Source organism: Styela clava, chromosome 15 (assembly GCF_964204865.1).
Source record: "Styela clava chromosome 15, kaStyClav1.hap1.2, whole genome shotgun sequence".
Taxonomy (NCBI): Eukaryota; Metazoa; Chordata; class Ascidiacea; order Stolidobranchia; family Styelidae; genus Styela; species Styela clava.
In genome coordinates this window covers 13,455,446-13,475,745 of record NC_135264.1, presented here as the reverse complement: position 1 = coordinate 13,475,745, position 20,300 = coordinate 13,455,446, and the positions used below count along the sequence as shown (strand labels likewise).

General features: G+C 35.3%; 2 long non-coding RNA genes across 2 annotated transcripts; both read right to left on the bottom strand.

The window, feature by feature from the left end:
- Positions 1 to 255: 255 nt before the first annotated feature.
- Positions 256 to 3,286, bottom strand: LOC120333620 (uncharacterized). The gene is made up of 3 exons (XR_013480545.1): positions 3,134 to 3,286; positions 2,750 to 2,812; positions 256 to 1,023 (listed from the first exon to the last, which is right to left on the bottom strand). It is a non-coding gene; the product is annotated as an uncharacterized LOC120333620 (long non-coding RNA).
- A 10,549-nt stretch (positions 3,287 to 13,835) lies between these two features.
- Positions 13,836 to 15,510, bottom strand: LOC120334701 (uncharacterized). The gene is made up of 3 exons (XR_005568544.2): positions 15,016 to 15,510; positions 14,654 to 14,716; positions 13,836 to 13,952 (listed from the first exon to the last, which is right to left on the bottom strand). It is a non-coding gene; the product is annotated as an uncharacterized LOC120334701 (long non-coding RNA).
- Positions 15,511 to 20,300: the final 4,790 nt, after the last annotated feature.

Sequence of the window (20,300 nt, the reverse complement as noted above, 5' to 3'; positions counted from 1 at the left end):
GAAACCATCCTGAAAGCTTTTTATGATCGAAATTCCCCTGCACTCATTCCCTCCAATATTCTGCCTCACTCTTTTTGCTCTCCTTCCCTCTCTTATTCACCCACTCCCCCACTCTTAACTCCTTTCGTCACTTTACCACCCCAACACTCTATCACTCTCCAGCACACTTTTTTCCTACCCCAAACACTCTTTTCCCACCAAACCCCACTCTCCTATTGTTGTAACAGTTTATTTATTGTAACCAAAACTATGGCTTTAAAAAAATAAAAACGCATCTTAACCTAAACACAAGAACATTCAACATAATTACATTGAGTCACTAAATATAGGCAAACTTAATCGGACCACCGTCTAAACTTGTAACTGCTAGTAACTAATGCAGTAAGGCGAATGCAGTCTGTTGTCGCTTGACGATAATCAGTGATCACAACACAAAGAACAATAATGTAATAATGACGGAATATAAACAAAGGATCACAAAGTGTAGCACACTGCAACATGAATAACTGAACTTAATTCTCATAAAAATTCTCCCCGTCTATATTTAAAAATCATAGCGTTTAGGTGGAACGCCAATGTTAGTTCGAGTTGAACGACGTGAGGCAATTCATTCATTATTGGCTTGGTCAGAGTTGCATGGACTTTCATTTTTGAATTCTTCATTTTGGTCAACGTTGCATCCATCATTTGATGGTGGCGTATTAATTACATTATCTTCGTCCATATTGAATTCGAGATTGTTTTGACACTCTCTATCGTGACTTGAAGGTATTTGGGAGTTTGGACAAGGGGACAAGCCTCTTAACGATACCGTACTCTCCCGCCATCAGGAAAACGAACTCGAGCATATGCGGGATCCACATTTTTCAGTTCCACTTCTTCAACTAAATCTTCATTTTTGTGTGAACGAACAAATTTCCGCAGAAAAGCATGTTTTGATTCGCACAACCAAGTAGGCAATTAATGGCCACTTCGAGAGCGATGTTGAAAGTTGAAAAATAGTTTATGCCGAACTGGAGCTCACTGGAGATGAGAAGATGGGGTAAGAGGAGAGGTAGAAGGAAGAAACCTTCTTCTAAAGCTAAAGCTCTTTGCCTGACGAATTTTTAATAAATGATCTTGATTGGCTGCACTGGGAGTAAATATTGTAATGTTGTTTGATGAAGGAGTAAAATATGCAAAAAAGGATTAACAACCACTGTTCTAGGTAAATTGTTTTCAATCAGAGAACAATAGGTTCATTCATTAGATCGTTTTGTGTTTAGAACAAAATCGAAAACACATCCGTTTGATTGACTAATACATAAACTTGTGGCGATGGTGTATATATAAGAATGACGAATAGACGTAGATGGTTGTAATGATTAGAAAATTGAACTTTTTATCATGATGTTCTTGCCATTAGAAATATATCAGAATTTTATAATCTCTTCAAATTTAGAACAAAATCGAAAACAAATCCGTTTGATTGACTAATACATAAACTTGTGGCGATGGTGTAAATATAAGAATGACGAATAAACGTAGATGGTTGTAATGATTAGAAAATTGAACTTTTTATCATGATGTTCTTGCCATTAGAAATATATCAGAATTTTATAATCTCTTCAAATTTAGAACAAAATCGAAAACACATCCGTTTGATTGACTAATACATAAACTTGTGGCGATGGTGTAAATATAAGAATGACGAATAAACGTAGATGGTTGTAATGATTAGAAAAGTGAACTTTTTATCATGATGTTCTTGCCATTAGAAATATATCAGAATTTTATAATCTATTCAAATTTAGAACAAAATAGAAAACACATCCGTTTGATTGACTAATACATAAACTTGTGGTGATGGTGTATATATAAAAATGTCGAATAAACGTAGATGGCTGTAATGATTAGAAAAACTTCTTTTCAAAATATCCCTGTAATTAAAAACACAATAGAATTTTACGATCTATTCAAGTACGACACTACAAACTGTCTTGTTACTTTAATAAAAGATATGATGTCTAATCTAGGTAAGGTATCTTTTATTTTATGATTTTTACAGTCATGCTAAATTGACAGCTTCAAGTCAAAACACATTTGATATTTTCGTGCTTTGAAGTTTAGTAGATGCATCACAAATGCCATGGCGAGGCATATTGTAGATGAAATCAGCCAATAAACAATAAATAAACACGCAGTGTGGTTAAAGCGGGGGTTTCCAACCGCTTCAGTACCGATTGAAGTTGCGTTTGTTTATTACGCAGTCATATTGCTGTTTGATAAGTGCGGTATTGATCTCCCGGGGACATTTTGGCGCCGAGTAATCACATTTTTCGCCTTTTCAGTCCCGATTCATCGCGAAAGCGCTCCGTCGAATCTCGCAAGATTCAGAAGCCTAAAAATCGGCACGCGTATTTTCCTGTTCTTTCCTGCTTAATATGATCATTCATATAAAAGGTTATAAATATTTCTTTCTTTAAACAAAAAAATAATTGAGAACAGTATGATTTCTCAGGGATTCGCTTTGATATTCAGTAAGATATGAACTTGTTGCCACCCCGCAGGTGGTCAGGAGACGCGCAACAAAAGCATGGCCATAGCATTTTGTAGTAGCTTGTAAGTTACCGGCCATCTAGCTGTTATAGCTTTACTTGGAAATTAGAAATTTCAGAACCCGCTTTCATCATTGCGAATTCCTGACTACAACCTTGACTGATGGTGTTTATAGAAATTGAGCCACTTGTTAATAATATTACAAATTTACCTTTAACACAATGCCCCGTTGATGTATCGCAGGTTAGGCCGGACCCACAGGTTCCTCCACATGCTGCATTAAATATAAATTTGAATTACATTAGAACTCAACCACAACAATAAGATAAATATCGGTAATGCAGAAAAAATAGTAATCTCTAAAGTCAGCTGATCTGTGATTAGTTGCTTTTTAATTTAAATAAGAGTATATCGTTTAGTAACTTCCTATAGTTTTATACAGATATGAATTTTGTTGATTTATTGAGTTTAGTTTATGAAGCCATTCTTTTGCATAGAAGTAATCTCCATGTTTTTATAAATTGCGTTGATGAAGAACTTCACAATTTTTGTCAAATAATTTAAGATTTTAGTAAATAAATAAAATTGAGCTAACGTATTTCTTGAATCCGTCCGTATGTAGCATGTCCGTATGTGGCACCAAGTAACATACACAATACAGCAACCAACAGCAGAATCGATGCAATAGATATCTTCATTGTGATTTAGAACCGTTCAGATATTTTATCTTAAAATTAGTTGAAACTAAAAATAAAAAACAGGATGGTAGTGTCGTTTCGAACTCTATGCATATCATCTCGCCCAGTTGATATCAAATTTGTATAGAAACAAGAGCGCGATGCTCAAATATATGAATAATACTTCTAATACTTCTGAGTTTTATTTTATGTCTACAAGAAGGGCGCGGTCTCCTAATCGTTAAAGTGTTAGAACTTCATGTATTAAAAACTCGCTATAGAAACAGACAGATTTATGAATACAAGAAATAAACTTGATGAATTGATGCCGAGATATGAAAAATGACATTGAAGTACTGATTTCGGTTCAGAAGATGCAATACGTTACTGTAATCAGTAATACAATGTCTAAGTAACCATGAAAATTACAGTGCGCGGGGTATCGCAATATTTCTTCCTATTCATCGAGCGTACTGATATTCCGTGCTCGATGTATCAAGAATTTATAGTCTCCTTCACTCGTTTGACTGGTTTCACTTGTTTTAAAACGAGAGAAATGTTGAAAAAACGATGATCAGTGATTCCCAACCTTTTTCGTTACATTCCTTCCTTCACCGTTTTTTGTTCCTCTCTCACTTTGCATAAAAACTACATCATTTATTCAATCTTTAATGTATCCTTATAGTATTATGCGCAAGATGCACTACCGTGTTTGTTCAACTTAAGTACAAGCAGTTGTACTACAGCAAATACTATTAAAAAATTCCTCCCTGTTTGCTTTACATAAAGAGAATTGAGATCAGTTATTGGAATCTTTTGTATCTTTTTATTCCTCCCTAACTGTACATAAAAAATATGTGTTTCTATTATATACATGATGATCAGACCAAGTGTAGACAAATGTTCATTGAAATATTGAAAAATTGGAGCATAAAATAATAACATATATTTGCGTAATAAAATGCAGTGCTTATTAAAGCGCTCAGAAAACATCTCATATAAAAACATGTACATGCCAAATCATTTATTCTATTCTCCTCGTTCTTGATAAAAACAACAAAATGCTTTGTTGGTTGACTGATCTCATAGTAATCCCTCTGCATTTGATCGACGCCTCGAACAAAATGAATTTTCTTTACAATGACAAAGTTGTCGGTAACTTGGCACCAGGCTCACAATACTGCTGTGCATCACCTGGAAAAGATCTCCATGGCCCATGCTTTTGTTGCGCGTCTCCTGACCACCTGCGGGATGGCAACAAGTTCATATCTTACTGAATATCAAAGCGAAGCCCTGGGAAATCATACTGTTCTTAACTATTTTTTTGTTTAAAGAAAGAAATATTTATAACCTTTTATATGAATGGTCATATTAAAGATACCTAACCGAGAATAAACTTTATAACTTTCATTGAAGTAGCAAGACAGTTTGTCCTAACACAACTCGTAATTGAATATATAAAATCTTATGTTTTCAATAACAATCAATCAATTCGTTTATTACTCCAGACCGCTGCGGTCCATATAAAAATAACACAAACAGCGACATCATGATAAGAAGTTGAATTTTCTAACCATTACCACCGTCTACATTTATTCGACATTCCTATGCATACACCATCACCGCAAGGTCATGTATTAGTCAAACACACGGATGTGTTTTAGATTTTGTTCTAAACACAAAACAATCCAATAAATAAACCTATTGTTCTCTATGTTTTCATCAATTTATACCCAATACAATAAGAAATTTACGTACACTCATATATCTCCCAAGTATTCGAGGTTCGATTCGAAAAAATATACGATTCGATTCTGAAATCATCAGATACTAAAAAATGCCTAGCCCTAGTCATATCATAACTTTTTTTTTACTTGTAGCTCTTTAACGGATGCTTTTAGCACTCGTGCGTTTGTCATTACAGTAGTATTTATAGTGTTCTATTTATTGGTAGATTTCGAATCCCATTAGGTTCAAACAATTCATGCTCAACAAAGCGTAAACACCATGGGAAATAATCTTATCAAGCAATCAAACTGAAAAGAACGGGTTATTTTCTTGTGAAAGGGAAATCAGTTTTGTGGTAGCACTGTGGCCTCCACCCACCCAATCCACCCACCTGCACCTTCTTTTCTACTTTTGTAAAGAAATCACTCAAATTTGAATATATATGTTATGTCTGTCTCGAGTTTTACTCTACGTAGATTTTTAATTTTATTTTTCAAGCTGGATCAGAGTCTTTGAAATAGGAGAAAATAGCGCTGTTATGATATCTGCTTACGATACAGCAACTATACATATGTTTCTCCTTGCGATAAAAATGCAGAAAAGGTATTTATATCCCATTTTGACTAGGGTACTTGTTTCCACTTACATGTTTACTGCACTCTCAATTGGTCCTTTAGTTGAGAACAAAATCAAGTTTTTCTGGCTGCGTAATATGTTTTTCTTTTATCACTTTCAGCGAAATTAAGAAATTTTTTGAAAATACGTCAATTAACAAATACTTATTACACTTTATTGTAAACATGGATAAACTAAATGACTTCCAATAAGCTTGAGGCATCATCATAATTGAAGACAGAACTTGAATAAAATCCGGAATGAAATTTGCAAGTTTCTTGAACCCGGATATGTTGAGCATGACATTCAACTGGAAAATACTATTCGGAACAATACCTGGATAAAAAGAAGATGTTAAAACAATATTTGAGAGGTCGATGATTAGATTAGAACCAGTCCAAAATTTTATCCCTAAATTGTATATCCCGTTCCTTCCAACCAAACATGTGTTGGCAGTTTTCTTTTGTAATGGCTACGAAGACCGTTTTGTTGTATATATTTGTTGTATATTTTTCTCTCTAATTACTGGACCAAACTACTTTTTTCATTCAATTTTTAATGTATCCTTAGGTAGTATTATGCGCAAGTTGCACTACTGTGTTTGTACAACTTAAGTACAAGCAATTGCACTGCAGTAAATAGTATTAAAAACTCTTCCCCGTCTGGGAAACCTTGTTTTACATAAAAAAAATTAGATTAGATATTGGAACCTTTCGATCTTTTTATTCCTTACTAAAAAATATGTGTTTCTATCATATGTTGAAGCTTTGGTAATCCATATTTAGTCAATATGTACCTGACAGTTGACAGTAAATTGACAGTTTTATTATCGAGTAAACACATTTGATATTTTCGTGTTTTGAAATTCAGTACTTGCGTCACAAATGATAGGCGAGACATATTGTAGATGAAATCAGTCAATAAACAACAAATAAACATGCAGTGTGGTTTAAAGAAATACTTCCTTCCCAGGGAGAAATTTCGTTCCTTCTGGAAAGAAGTACTGAGGCTTGACTGATATTGTTTCAGTTATTTAGCATTTTTCATACATATTCAAAATACTTAAAAGCTAGAGTGTGAGCTGCACGTTACACTAAATATGAATCCTTGGAGCTTCAACATATAATAGAAACACATATTTTTTATGTACAGTTAGGAAGAAATAAAAAGATCCAAAAGGTTCCAATATCTAATCTAAATTTTGAATTTCTTAATACTATTTGCTGCAGTGCAATTGCTTGTACTTGAGCTGTACAAACACGGTAGTGCAACTTGCGCGTAATACTAGCTAAGGATATATTTATTAAAGATTGACAAGGTTATTTATTTCACAGGGTGTTTTCACTTTGTTGAGCATGAATTGTTTGAACCTAATGGGATTCGAAATCTATCAATAAAAATTAGACTATGAATATACTACTGTAATGACAAACACACGAGTGCTAAAAGCATCCCGAAATGAGCCACGAGCCTTAAAAGGTTAGGACCCGGCTAGACGATGATTCAGAAGGCTTTTTTTAAAACGAAAAAAAAAAAATTAGTAAACAATGACTTTGTAGTTATTATCCACACCACATAGCTTTCTCGGAACGAACTTTCTAGATAAAAGGGTTTTAATCAGAAAACATGAGGATTATTTATTGGATTGTTTTGTGTTTAGAACAAAATCCAAAACACATCCGTGTGTTTGACTAATACATAAACTTGCGGCGATGGTGTATGTATAAGAATGTCGAATAAACGTAGATGGTTGTAATGATTACAGTTAATATTCACACCACATCGCTTTCTCGGAACAAACTTTCTAGATAAAATTGTTGTAATCAGAGAGTAATATGCTAATTTATTGGATTGTTTTGTGTTTAGAATAAAATCTGAAACACATCCGAATGTTTGACTAATACATAATTAGATCAGTAAACAAACAATGACTGACTTTTCGGACCAGACATTCCCCGCCACATTTCCTACCATAGGCATTAGGACCGCTCGAGTTATGATTGATATTGATTTTAAGTAACTAGGTAGTTGTATAATTATAACAATATACAAACACATTAAAATTTTTGTTTGAGGTTGACCTTTAAATTTGTGATATTGACTGCTGAGCTTATTCTGATAATGTCTACGTATATATATTGTATTCTTTCATTGTACTGATAGAAATGTGACAAATTAAACAATGTGTTTTGGAATTTTGAGAAATGCAGAAAATATTGCAATTCCTATTTTTCTCTAAAAATGCCACCTTCATCATGTACTTTGCGTTTCATTTATTCCCTGGAGTGTTTTTTTCAAGTATTCTTTTACTAGTTTGAGGTTTATTCATAATTAGGTCAAATTTGAAACAAAAAAAAATTTATTTATATCGATACTACTTTCAGTAAATTGTCGTTGTCTGTGTGAATAATCAATTTCACTTTAAAAAGTTTCAAAAAATGTATTACATTTAGATAAAAAAGAATATTACAATTATTGTTAGACGTTCCAGGGCCGCATTGGAAGTTCTCTGGGGCCACATGCGGCCCGCGACACCCCTGTTGTAGATGAAATCAGTCAATAAACATGCAGCATTGTAGTGTGGTTTAAAGCAGTGGTTCCCAACCGCTGGTCCGCGAGCTTTTGTACCGGATGAAGTTGCGTTTGTTCATCCTGCAATTTCTATTCTTCGCTTTGACATCCAGTAAGATATAAACTTGTTGCCACTCTGCAGGTGGTCACGAAACGCGCAACAAAAGTATGGACCATGTAGATCTTTTTTAGGTGATGCACAGCAGTATTGTGAGCCTGGTGCCAAGTTACTGACGACTTTGTAATTGAATTGTAAATCCATTTTGTTTGAGGCGTCGAGGGATAAATATGAAATCAATTAACCAACAAAGAATTTTGATGTTTTTTATCAAGAACTAGGAGAAGAGAATATATGCTTTGGCATGTACATGTTTTATATGAGATGTTTTCTGAGCGTTTTTTATGCATAATGGGCGCCCAGCACTGTTTGAACGGGACATTCTAATTGTTGCTTTGACGCGTCCCAAGTGCTGTATTAAATCTGTTCAATCCGTGAGTTGAGATGTTCTATCTGCAGTTCATGCACACATACTGATGTCAACTGACTAAATAGGAATCATGACAACTTTTCTCTCCGATATTATGATTTGATCAACGACTGGATTTGATGTAGAGCTGGGAAATCTGGACTGATCTTTGACTTCTGCAGCAATGAAAAAAGCAAGTGAGGCTTATCCCGCTGGATTATTTGAAGACACAAATCTATGGAAATTGGCAACAAAAATCAAAAAGTACCGTACTGGGATAGATTGGTCTACAACTACATATTGACTGTTTATGCAGAGCCATTATATAATGGCTCTTGTTCATGTACGAAGAAACATTTCACAAATTCAGGAATGCCATCATAGTCTGACCATGAAGTAGCAGCTGTGACAAAGCCCCTATGTGTTTTATTTACAGGACTAATTGGCATTAATCTGGACCGAAGCGTATATATCATACAAGCGAGGCAACGCTCCGACAATGGACGCCATCTTGTGTCTATTGTTCTCGGCCATCTAAAACGGCGTCTTATGTGAAGTTTGCACATAATTATTAAAATATACCTATTATTTTCACTAATATTTTAGGTAAAAAATTTTGAAGGTCGAGTTTTAAACATTTTACAGCGTCAAATTGGCTTAACACTATAAAATCTTCGAAAAAATGGTTCTATGTGTGTTTGTGGTCAAATTTAATGCATTAGATAGTTTTTATGCCTAATATCGTTATATATTTAGGTAGCATATAGCTTAAAGTTTAAAACCCACCCTTCGGCTTCATTCTAGCCCTTATAACAGCTGACTTATTCGATTCGGTATAACAACACGACGAAAATTTGCCATACTCCATTGTTTCTCGTTTCCCAAATATGGCACAAAATGGCGCCCATGAACTTGTTTAACATAGGCAAGTAGGTTGCCGGCCCTTGAGCTGGATCAACGACCCAAAACGGCAAGCTATGATATACAATCAACACTAGTTTATAGGGTCGTAAAGCCATTAAATTGGACAATTCCATACCATCGAGGCCGGAAATCTTATGTCTGTGTGTATATATAGCCCAGTTGCCATAGTATATAAACTTTGTGGACAGTTTAAGACGCCCGAAATTAATTTTTCGAGTCTACCATTTTTCTAAAAAGCGTTTTGGGCTACTATGTATGATACAGAAAGATGCTTTTTCACATTTCAAAAAGAGGCTTCCGTCCTATACCCCCTGGATAAGCCCCTGCTATTTGTCCAAACGCCATTTCGAGGCCATCGCAAATATCCATAGCCGAATGCAAATCACTTTTCCGCAACACAATTGGTTCATAAACTCTACCACAAGTTTATCATTGACTTTCAAATTTTTGTGTGTTTCCGTGTCCATTTAAAATCCAAGCACAGATTTCAAACTTTATTAGTTTTGTTGTTTTATTACAAACCTTTACCGATGATATATATTTCAGCAACAGAAACATTTACAAAACTTTTTATTTCTTTCCAGGAAGTCAGGGATAGGCAACCCATGAGTCAACAGAAAGAAAAATGACTTCGACAATAATTTGCTAAATATAAAGTAATAAAATATTCTGCAGCAATAACATTGGAGCATGTCAGCATCTTCATAGAACAGCATTAGAATATCCAAACATCCATACTGATACTTGTGCGTTTTTATAACTTTCGAACGTTATATATATATACGCACTTTGATTGACTTAGTATAAATTGTATGGGAAACAAAAACGGTCTGAAATTACCTTAATTTCATTCGTAGAACTCTAATACAGGGAGGAAACGCCAGACAAAAGTGATTCATAAGTTTATAAACACAAGCGCCATGCTGTATATGTGCCAATGTTTATAAATCCAAACATCCATGTTTTAGAAAAGGCTGGAATGATTTTGAGGCAGAATGCTTGGTTTGCAAATCAGGAATCTATATATCTGTCGTGCACAAAGGTAATGGTGATTTAAACACACATCTGCAATCGGAAATACATCGCAAAGCAGTAAGAGAGGCTGTTGGATCAACGAAAATGACAAATTATTTTGTTACAGCAGGAAGCAAATGCGAAGATGAAATCACTGCCGCAGAAGGCTGCGGCACTCTTGCATTCACGCTGTTAAGCATCATCATAGCTTTTTATCCATGGACTGTACATCTGTTTTACTTGAAAAGATTTCCCTGATTCTAATGTAGCGAAGTAATGTAATGTAAAGTTTTGAAGAAAAAGATACCGCGTATTTTGGCGTTGCAACAGATGGTAATCACAATGAACTGAAATTATTTCCTACAATTATTCAATATTTTGACTGAAGGAAAGGTGGTTTGCAATCAAAATTGATTGAGTTTACAAACAAGGCAAACGAGATTGCCGATACAATTGCCACTTAAGTAAAAGACGCCTTAGAAAAAATGTGTGGCATTTACAGAAGACAACTGTAAATGCCCCATTGAAGGGTATTAGATCTCCAGAAAAATATGCATGATCAGAAGAGTAAAGTTGTAGTGACTTGACTTACAAGCGTGTCTGTAATTTGTTTAGAGCATGTAATTGCTGTTCTTCCTTTTTGGCACAACCTAATTCTCATTATTATTTTCCACTCTGAAGTTGCGATTTATTTAGAGCTATATTTAGAGAGTGGTTACCCGCCTGGTGTGAGATTCTGCTTGTGACTGAAGACAATACTTTTCATTTCGGTAGCTGGCGCTTTAGAATGAGTATCGTATAGCGCAGGGGTCACCAACCTTTTCGAAGCCGAGGGCTACTTTTTGGGTACAAATTAAGCTGCGGGCTACCAGTTCAATGTACACTTCTCAAAAAGTCAGTTGCTGGACTAAGCTTCAATTATTGATATAATTACTGGCATTTAGTGAAGTATAGACACTAATAAACTTTCGGATTCTCCAGGAAATCAAACGCATATCACAACGTTGCAAATAAATTTCTATCAATAACACTTGTATTTCAAAACTGAGTGTTTTTAAATTGATTTTCAACACTCTGCACAAGTCTAAGATAAAATGGACTTAACAGTTGTTCTATCAAATGTTGCAGAGTATTATACTCCGACGTGTAACTTGACCCTGTAACTCTGAGCGAGCCTTGCAGATTTTCATCAGTGAGGCGTGTTCCATGTTTGTTCCTGGTAGAGTGAGTCGCGGCGCTGTGGGCCATCGTGTTAAGCGTTAGGTTCGCATCCCATGCGGGGATAGTTATGTGCGAAAGGATTGGTGGACTCCTCGCCGCCGTAGGGTGGTTCACTTAACCGCTGGTCGGCTAAGGCTTCCTTCGCCATCAAGTACAGGCTTCCGGAAACAAACAACTAACTAATCCCATACCCGACATGGTAACCGGCGAAAAGCCGTGGTTTGTCATATGGTTAAGCCGTCCTATCGGCTATCTTCTCCCCCGGGATAAATATGTAAATCTCCTCCTATCCTGAGTTTATGTCAAGAATGTTGATTCGAAAATATAGGTTGAAACAAACGATGGTCTCGTAAAATAGGATTGCACTATGATTTGAATCGCGAGCTTTTTCTGTCCGTACCGTGCTGAACAGCGGGTAGTTAGCGCGGAAGATTACGTGACAAGATGTGAAATATCCCTCCGCTTTGCCGTCGCTAAAATCGCCCCACTAATGAGACACACGAAGGCTGTTTTTATGGTGGTAAAAATATATCCACTTCCCATTCATCGTGAAAATGATGATTTTTCTTTGGAATCAATAATTGTATTATTACTGCTCCGCTAACCAACGGACAAGAAAAAGCGCGGGTTTGTGGAAAGTGATCTCAGTGTGATGTCATAATTGGAAGAGTGTTAATTGACCCGTCACATTACTGAGGTCAAATAGAAATAAGATTGATGGTTACAATAATTAATATAGTGTCATTTCTAGTTCCCATATAAGTGTGATTTATTCGAAAATTGCAGGACAAAATTTAATTGATGTAGCTTACTTATAATAGCCGTTATTAAGCTTAGTTTGGAACAGACCTGTGGGCGACTCATATGGTCTTCGCGGGCAACTTGATGCCCGCGGGCAACGCGTTGGTGATCCCTGGTATAGCGTTTGCAGGCTTAGCATTTCGGTAGCGCATACATATGGTCTCATGAAAATACGGAGCTCCTGAAGTATATGCACCAAGATGGCGCACAACCTGAACATATTATAGGTTGTGCGTCATCTTGGTGCACATACTTCGGGTGCGCCGAAAATACTCATGCACTGTCCGGAGTTTTGCTTTTTCAAATATGGTAACCATAGCTTAAACCTACCTAAAGACCGTCTTCTGTTAGTGAATATTATTCGGCTTTCCTTTTCTTATTGTAGGCTAGTATGACATGAAGTTAGACTCTTTTATGGGTGACTCTGCTCGATGACCATTTACTGGTTTACCATGGTACCTTCATACTGGTATACAGTTTTCTTCCATTTTACTGAATTCTGTTCGCTCATTTTGTATTTTCGTTATGTGAAAATAATCTACTGGCTCACTGACAAACATTTCGCTCCTATTGACATTTAGTTCATTATTCTCATGTACAACAACACCTATAATCTGTTTACCATCCCACCTGAATTATTTTGGAAGTATAATGGGCCATCATTATGAAACTCGCCCCAGGCAGCAGAAATGTTTGGCACGCCCCTGCATAGTGAGCACATAAAGTGACAATACGTATGTAAAGCAGGTTTTAATCGTCGTGTTCGGGGTATAAAATTGTCGGGTGAGCTTGGAAGCCTTGGATAGGAATAGGTGAGTAGCGTGGTGTAGGTTTTATATAGTTTTGTGACTGTGTGTTTAGATTGGTCATCACCGTCTCGGGTTCGGGGGGTTCTAAACAGGTGCTCGTCAACCGGGTGTATAGAGCACCCCAGGGCGTACCAAGTGTTATATGGTAATCACTAATATATATACTACATTATGCCATTTTTAAATGGATTTATAAAGCATGGCGCTCGTGTTTATAATCTTATGTACTACTTATGTCTGACGTTTCCTCTCTGTATTAGAATTCTACGAATGAAATTAAGGTAATCCCAGACCGTGTTTGTTTCCCATACATATTATACTAAATCAATCGAAGTACAAAAATCGCGTTTTACAAAAAAGGAGGACGCTTTCGTATATAACGTTCGAAATTTATACAAACGTACAAGTATCCGTATGGATGTTTGGATAATGTTGTTCTAATACCGTTCCCTGAAGATGCTGAAATGCTCCAAATACAAAACTTACAAAATGAATGAATGTTATTGCTGCAGAATATTTTATTAATTTGTATTTAGCAATTTATTGTCGAATTCATTTTTCTTTCTGTTAATTCATCCCCAATCACCCTGAAAAGAAAGAAAAAAGTTTTTGTGAATGTTTCTGTTGCTGTTATATCTGTAAAAGTTTAAAATCTGTGCTTGGTTTTTGAAAAGACACGAAAAAACACAAAAATTTGGATGACGATGATAAACTTGGTAGAGTTTATGAACCAATTGTGTTGCATAAAAGTGATGCTATGGATATTTGCAATGGCCTCGAAATGACGTTTGGACTGATAGCAGGGACGTAGCCAGGGGTAGAGGACGGAAGCCCCCTTTTGAAATGTGAAAAAGCATCTTTCTGTATCATACATGCAACTTTTAGTAGCTTAAAACGATTTTTAAACCCTCAGAGTTTTGATTCGAGACCATTGAATACCCACGTTTAACGGCCCTCTACCTGTTATGGCCTTACTTGGAAATTAGAAATTTTAAAACCACCATCATCATTGCAAATTCTTGGCTACAACCTTGACTGATGGTATTTATAGGTGACCGTACATTTGAACCCACGTACATTTGAACCCATGTGTATATCCGCGGGTTCAATCTATATGCGGGTGCTAAATCCCATGGGTTAGGGTTGGTATGGGTTCAACAAAAAAAAATTCCACATGTGCAATAGCATGCAGGTGCAATTGTCATGGGTTCAAATGTACGTGGGTTCAAATGTAACGGAACCGTATTTATAGAAATTCAGCCACTTTTTAATAATATTACAAATTTACCTCAAACGCATAGTCCCGTTAATAAATCGCAAATTCGATCGGGTTCACAGTCTTCTTCACATCCTGCATTATATATAAATTAGAATTGCATTAGAACTCAACCACAACAATGAGATAAATATCGGTAATGAAGAAAAATTAATAACCGATAATTTTAGCTGAGCTGTAATTAGTTGATTTTAAAATTTAAATAAGAGTATATCGTTTAATAACTTCCTATAGTTTTTTACAAATACAAATTTTGTTATCAAGTTTAGTTCATGAAGGCATCCTTCTGCATAGAAGTATAATCTCCATGTTAATATAAATCGATTTGATGTAGAACTTCACAATTTTTGTGAAATAATTTAATAAAAGGTAACCTATTGGTACGGTGATCCTTCCGTATGTGCCACCAAGTAACATACACAATACAGCAACCAACAGCAGAATCGATGCAAGAAATATCTTCATTGTGACTTAGAACTGATAAGATAGTTTATCTTAAAATTAGGTGAAAGAGGTGAGTTGATACATAATATAAATTTAGGAATAAAAAACAGGACGGTCGTTTATTAAGGAATCATGGTTTTGAACTATATGCATAACATCTCGCCCAGTTGTTATCAAATTTATATAGAAACAAGAGTGCGATGCTCAAATATATGGACACGGAGTAGCACGGAAATATAGCCTTCTATAAATAATATCCTTCTAACGAACTAACCATTGAAATTTCAAAGCAAAGTATCCAGTAGTTGAAGAAAAAAATAATAAGGAAACAACAAAATGACCCATATGTCCACTTCGTGTCTAATATAGTTCATTTACTAACTTTACTGTTAGCTGAATCTTGGAGCAGAAGAAAAAAAATTCAGACAGTTTCCAGAACCTCCGATTTGAGTTTTATTTTATTTCTACAAGAAGGGCGCGGTGTCTTAATTGTTAAAGTGTTAGAACCTCAAGTATTACTATAGAAACAGACAGATTTTTGAATACAAGAAATAAAATTGATAAATTCAAACACTCTACGTGAAAGAAAAGTTCTTGCTATTCATGCCGATATATAAAAATGACATTGCAGTACTAATTTCGGTTCAGAAAATGCAATAAATTACTGTAATCAGTAATACCGTGGAAACTACAGTGCGACGCAGTCTCACAATGTTTCTTTCAATCCACCGAGCAAACTGATATTCAGTGCTCGACGTATTAAGAATTTATAGTCTCCTTCACTCGTTTGACTGGTTTCACTTGTTTAAAAACGAGAGAAATGATGAAGAAGGGATGGTTACCAGTGATTCCCAAACTTTTTCGTTACATTTCTTTCTTCGCCTATTTTTATTCCAGTCCAGGGTTGCCATATTGGCTTTTCTAACGCCAAATTTGCCATTTTTGGCTTTTTTTAAAATGCGTTTGGCGTCAGAATTTCCGTTTGGCTTTTTGACGTTTTTTTGGCATTTTTCCAAGTCTATTCTAGTGTCTAATATTGAAATCATATGAAATACAATATTCAGTGTGTAACAACTGAACAATAGCCTATTATCTGTACTTATTAGCTATTTAGCATTAGGATTTTGTGGGGCATCGATTTCCTTGTTTGTTACATTAACTCTTAACCATACCAAATAAGAAATAATTGCAGTTTCTGCCGCTGCTCAGACAGATGTTCAAGCAGGGTTGTGAACATTGCCTCGTTTTTATAGTTTTGCGTGTTATTTGTCAGTTTTACGTTACGTTCCCAAAAAATAGTGGTATAACTTAATTTTCATAATGCCTGATATGGTTTATGTGAGCTTTAGTTTAATTCTGCAATTGCAGTAACGATGTGATTAACTACGCTAAAATTACTGAATTAGATATCAGTGGTCCACCTGTGAGCGGTAAGATAATTTTTCAATAAAATTGATGGTTTATTTATTGTTTATTGGTTGATTTCTCCTACAATATGCCCCGCCTAACATTCGTGACGCATGCACTAAACAAAACACGAAAATGTCAAATGTGATACGGCTTGAGATTTTACTTGTTAAAGAAACTGTCTGTTTACCACAACTGTAAATATTATAAAATTAAAAATACCTTACCAAGATTAAACTTCATAACTTTTATTGAAGTACTAAGACAGTTTGTACTAATACAAATACAACTCTAACTTGTATGGATTATAAGATTCTATTATGTTTTTAAATTTATTGACATCATAATAAGAATTTTCTAATCCTTACCACCATCTACATTCATTCGACATTCTTATAGATACACCATCACCACAAGTTTATGCATTAGTCAAACACACGGAAATGTTCTAGATTTTCTTCTAAACACAAAACGATCTAATAAATGAACGAACCTATTGTTATCTGCTTAAAACCATTTTTATCTAGAAAGTTCGTTTTCCGAGAAAGCGATGTGGATAATAACTGCAAAATCATTGTTTTCTAATGATTTTTATTTTTTTTTCAATTTAAATTAAAGCCTTTCAAATCATTGTCTAGTTCAGTGGATTCTAACCAAATTTCCCTTCGCCATTGCGCAGTGCCACCAGATCATTTGAGCAGTAAAATATCATTCCCGCTCACTTGCAACATTACGTTTTCATAGCGAAGGCTGTGACTCATATTTTTTAACGCCTATCTTAAATGCCTGTTCCATATTTCACATGTAATTTGCTTTCCCCTGTCCATTGTGATGTCACATACGTGTCTAATACGAACATTATGACGTCACACACGTGTCTGTTACGTCCAAGTACTTTTTTGAAATCATTTGGAACAGGCTATTTTTAAGGCTGAGCAGAGTCACAAATGATTTACAAACTATGTGAAACATTACAATAATATATTATTAGAATGCAAACAAAGTACACATTTAACTCCAATAGCTTCTTGAAATGCGACACCGGCCAGCGCTGGCATTGTAGAATCGGCTTAAAATAGTTCGTTCCAAATGATTCCAAGTCAAAGAACTTAGTAGTTAGCACATAAGTCAAAGGACGTAACAGACACGTGTGTGACATTACAATAAACAGGTTATTAACAGACACGTATGCGACATCACAATGAACATGGGCAAGCAAATTACATGTGATGGAACTGGCATTTAAGATAGGCGTTAAAAAATATGAGTCACAGCCTTCGCTACGAAAACGTAATGTTGCAAGTGCGCAAGAATGATATTCTACCGCGCAAATGGCCTGGTGGCACTGCGCAATGGCGCAGGGAAATTTGGTTAGAATCCACTGAACTAGACAATGATTTGGGGGGCTTTCATTTGAATTAAAAAAAATAAAAATCATTAGAAAACAATGATTTTACAGTTATTATGCACAGCACGTCGCTTTCTTGGAACAAAATGTCTGGATAAAATGGTTTTAACCAGAGAACAATATATTAGATTGTTTTGTGTTTAAACCAAAATCTAGAACACTTCTGTGTGTTTGACTAATGCATAAACTTGCGGCGATGGTGTATCTATAAGAATGTCGAATAAACGTAGATGGTTGTGATGATTAGAAAATTTAACTTCTTATCAAGATGTTTATGTAAATAAAAACATATTCGAATTTTACAATCTATTCAAGTATGAGTTCAAACTGTCTTGTTCATTTAATAAAAGATATGTTGTTTAATCTCGGCAAGGTATCTTTAATTTTATAATTGACAGTTTCTTTATCAAGTAAAATCTTAAGCCAAAACACATTTGACATTTTCGTGTTTTAAAGTTTAGTGCATGCGTCACAAATGCCATGGCGAAACATACTGAGGATGAAATCAGCCAATAAATAAACATGCAGTGTGGTTTAAACTTTAAAGCAATGCTTGAAGCTTCAACATATAGTGGAAACACGTAGTTTTTATGTACAGTTAGGAAGGAATAAAAAGATCCAAAAGGTTCCAATATCTAATCTAAATTTTCTTTGTGTAAAGCAAGGTTTTCCGAACGGGAACGAATTTTTTGATATTATTTGCTGCAGTGCAATTGCTTGTACTTAAGCTGTACAAATAGTGCATATTGCGCATAATACTAGCTAAGAGTACATTAAAGATTGAAAGTAACGAAAAGGGTTGGGAATCACTTATGTACCCATTGTTACTTCAACATCTCTCTCGTTTTAAAACAAGTGAAACCAGTCGAACGAGTGAAGGAGACTATAAATTCTTGATACATCGAGCACGGAATATCAGTTTGCTCGGTGGAAAGGAAGAAATATTGCGATACTGCGGCGCATTGTAATTTCCATGGTTACTTAGACATTGTATTACTGATTACAGTAACGTATTGCATTTTCTGATCCGAATTCAGTACTTCAATGTCATTTTTTATATATCGGCATAAATAGCAAAAAATTTTCCTTAACGTAGAGTGTTTGAATTTTTCAATTCATCAAATTTATTTCTTGTATTCATAAATCTGTCTGTTTCTTTATCAAGTTTTTAATACTTTAAGTTCTAACACTTTGACGATTAAAACACCGCGTCCTTCATTTGACATAAAATAAAACTCAAATTAGGAGTGTTAGAAACTGTCTGAATTTCATTTTCTTCTGCTCCAAGATTTAGCTAACAGTAAAGTTAGTAAATGAACTATATAAGACTTTATTGGACACGGAGTGGACATATGGGTCGTTTTGTTATCATGGTGTTACTTATCGATCTTGATCGGTAAGCAGGGTTACCATATCGTGCTTATTTCTAAGATTTGTGCTTATTTTCTAGCCCGCGTCTTATAAAGTAACGATGTGCTTATTTTTGAGTTGCGTGCTTATTTTGTCTTAAAAACATGGATGGCACGTTCATGTTTGCCTAAAAAGCTTCCGTGGAAACAAGGAATGCTGTTTATCATTATACGCAACTCGTATTCGCGTGACATATCGATTAATTACGTTCCCGCCGTCACCTCATGCCTCAGACTCGCTCACTCTCAGGCGCACTGTTTCTGTTAGCGGTAGGGTTTGCGGTATTTCCAGGCAAACTGTGACACAGTTACAATAGTTGATGTTAGTTTTTAAGGATACTGTTTTTAGGGATAAATGTTCGAAGCGACTTCTAATAAAAGAAAACTTAAGTGGATAAAAATTGGGAGAGCGGAAGAGACTCTTGGATGATTTCTTTCTCATTTTTATACGGTGTTTCTGCCGTTGTTAAGTACACCAAAAAATACCATTTTGACACCCGCGCTTATTTTTAGCTGTAGGTAGATGGTAACCCTGTCGGTAAGTGTGTTGATAGGTATTTGTCTGTCTGTTTGTCTGTTAGATACACGCGATATCTCACGGAAGCGAGGTTGAATCTGCTCCAAATTTTGCATGTGCACTCATCATATCTCGGACCAGAAGCCTATTGATTTTGGGTAAATTATGTAGTATAAGTGAGGTATTAATTAATTAGTGATGAAAAGATCTAGATTTTTGCAAAGCGAGAGAATGTGTATGATTAGTCCCAGATTTTTCAGGCAGGATCGCGCATGTGCTTAGTGTGTGTGCGATGCGCAAGTATCCATCAAAAAAGTTTTCACACTATTAGGTAAGAGCCAAAGTGACTATAATTATTATAGTCACTTTGGTCAGAGCGAAGGATACATGGCGCTATATCGATAAGCAGTGATCTCTGATCACTATCTCGTTGTTTCCTTATAGTTGTTTTTCTTTCGTAGTATCGAGTTGAAA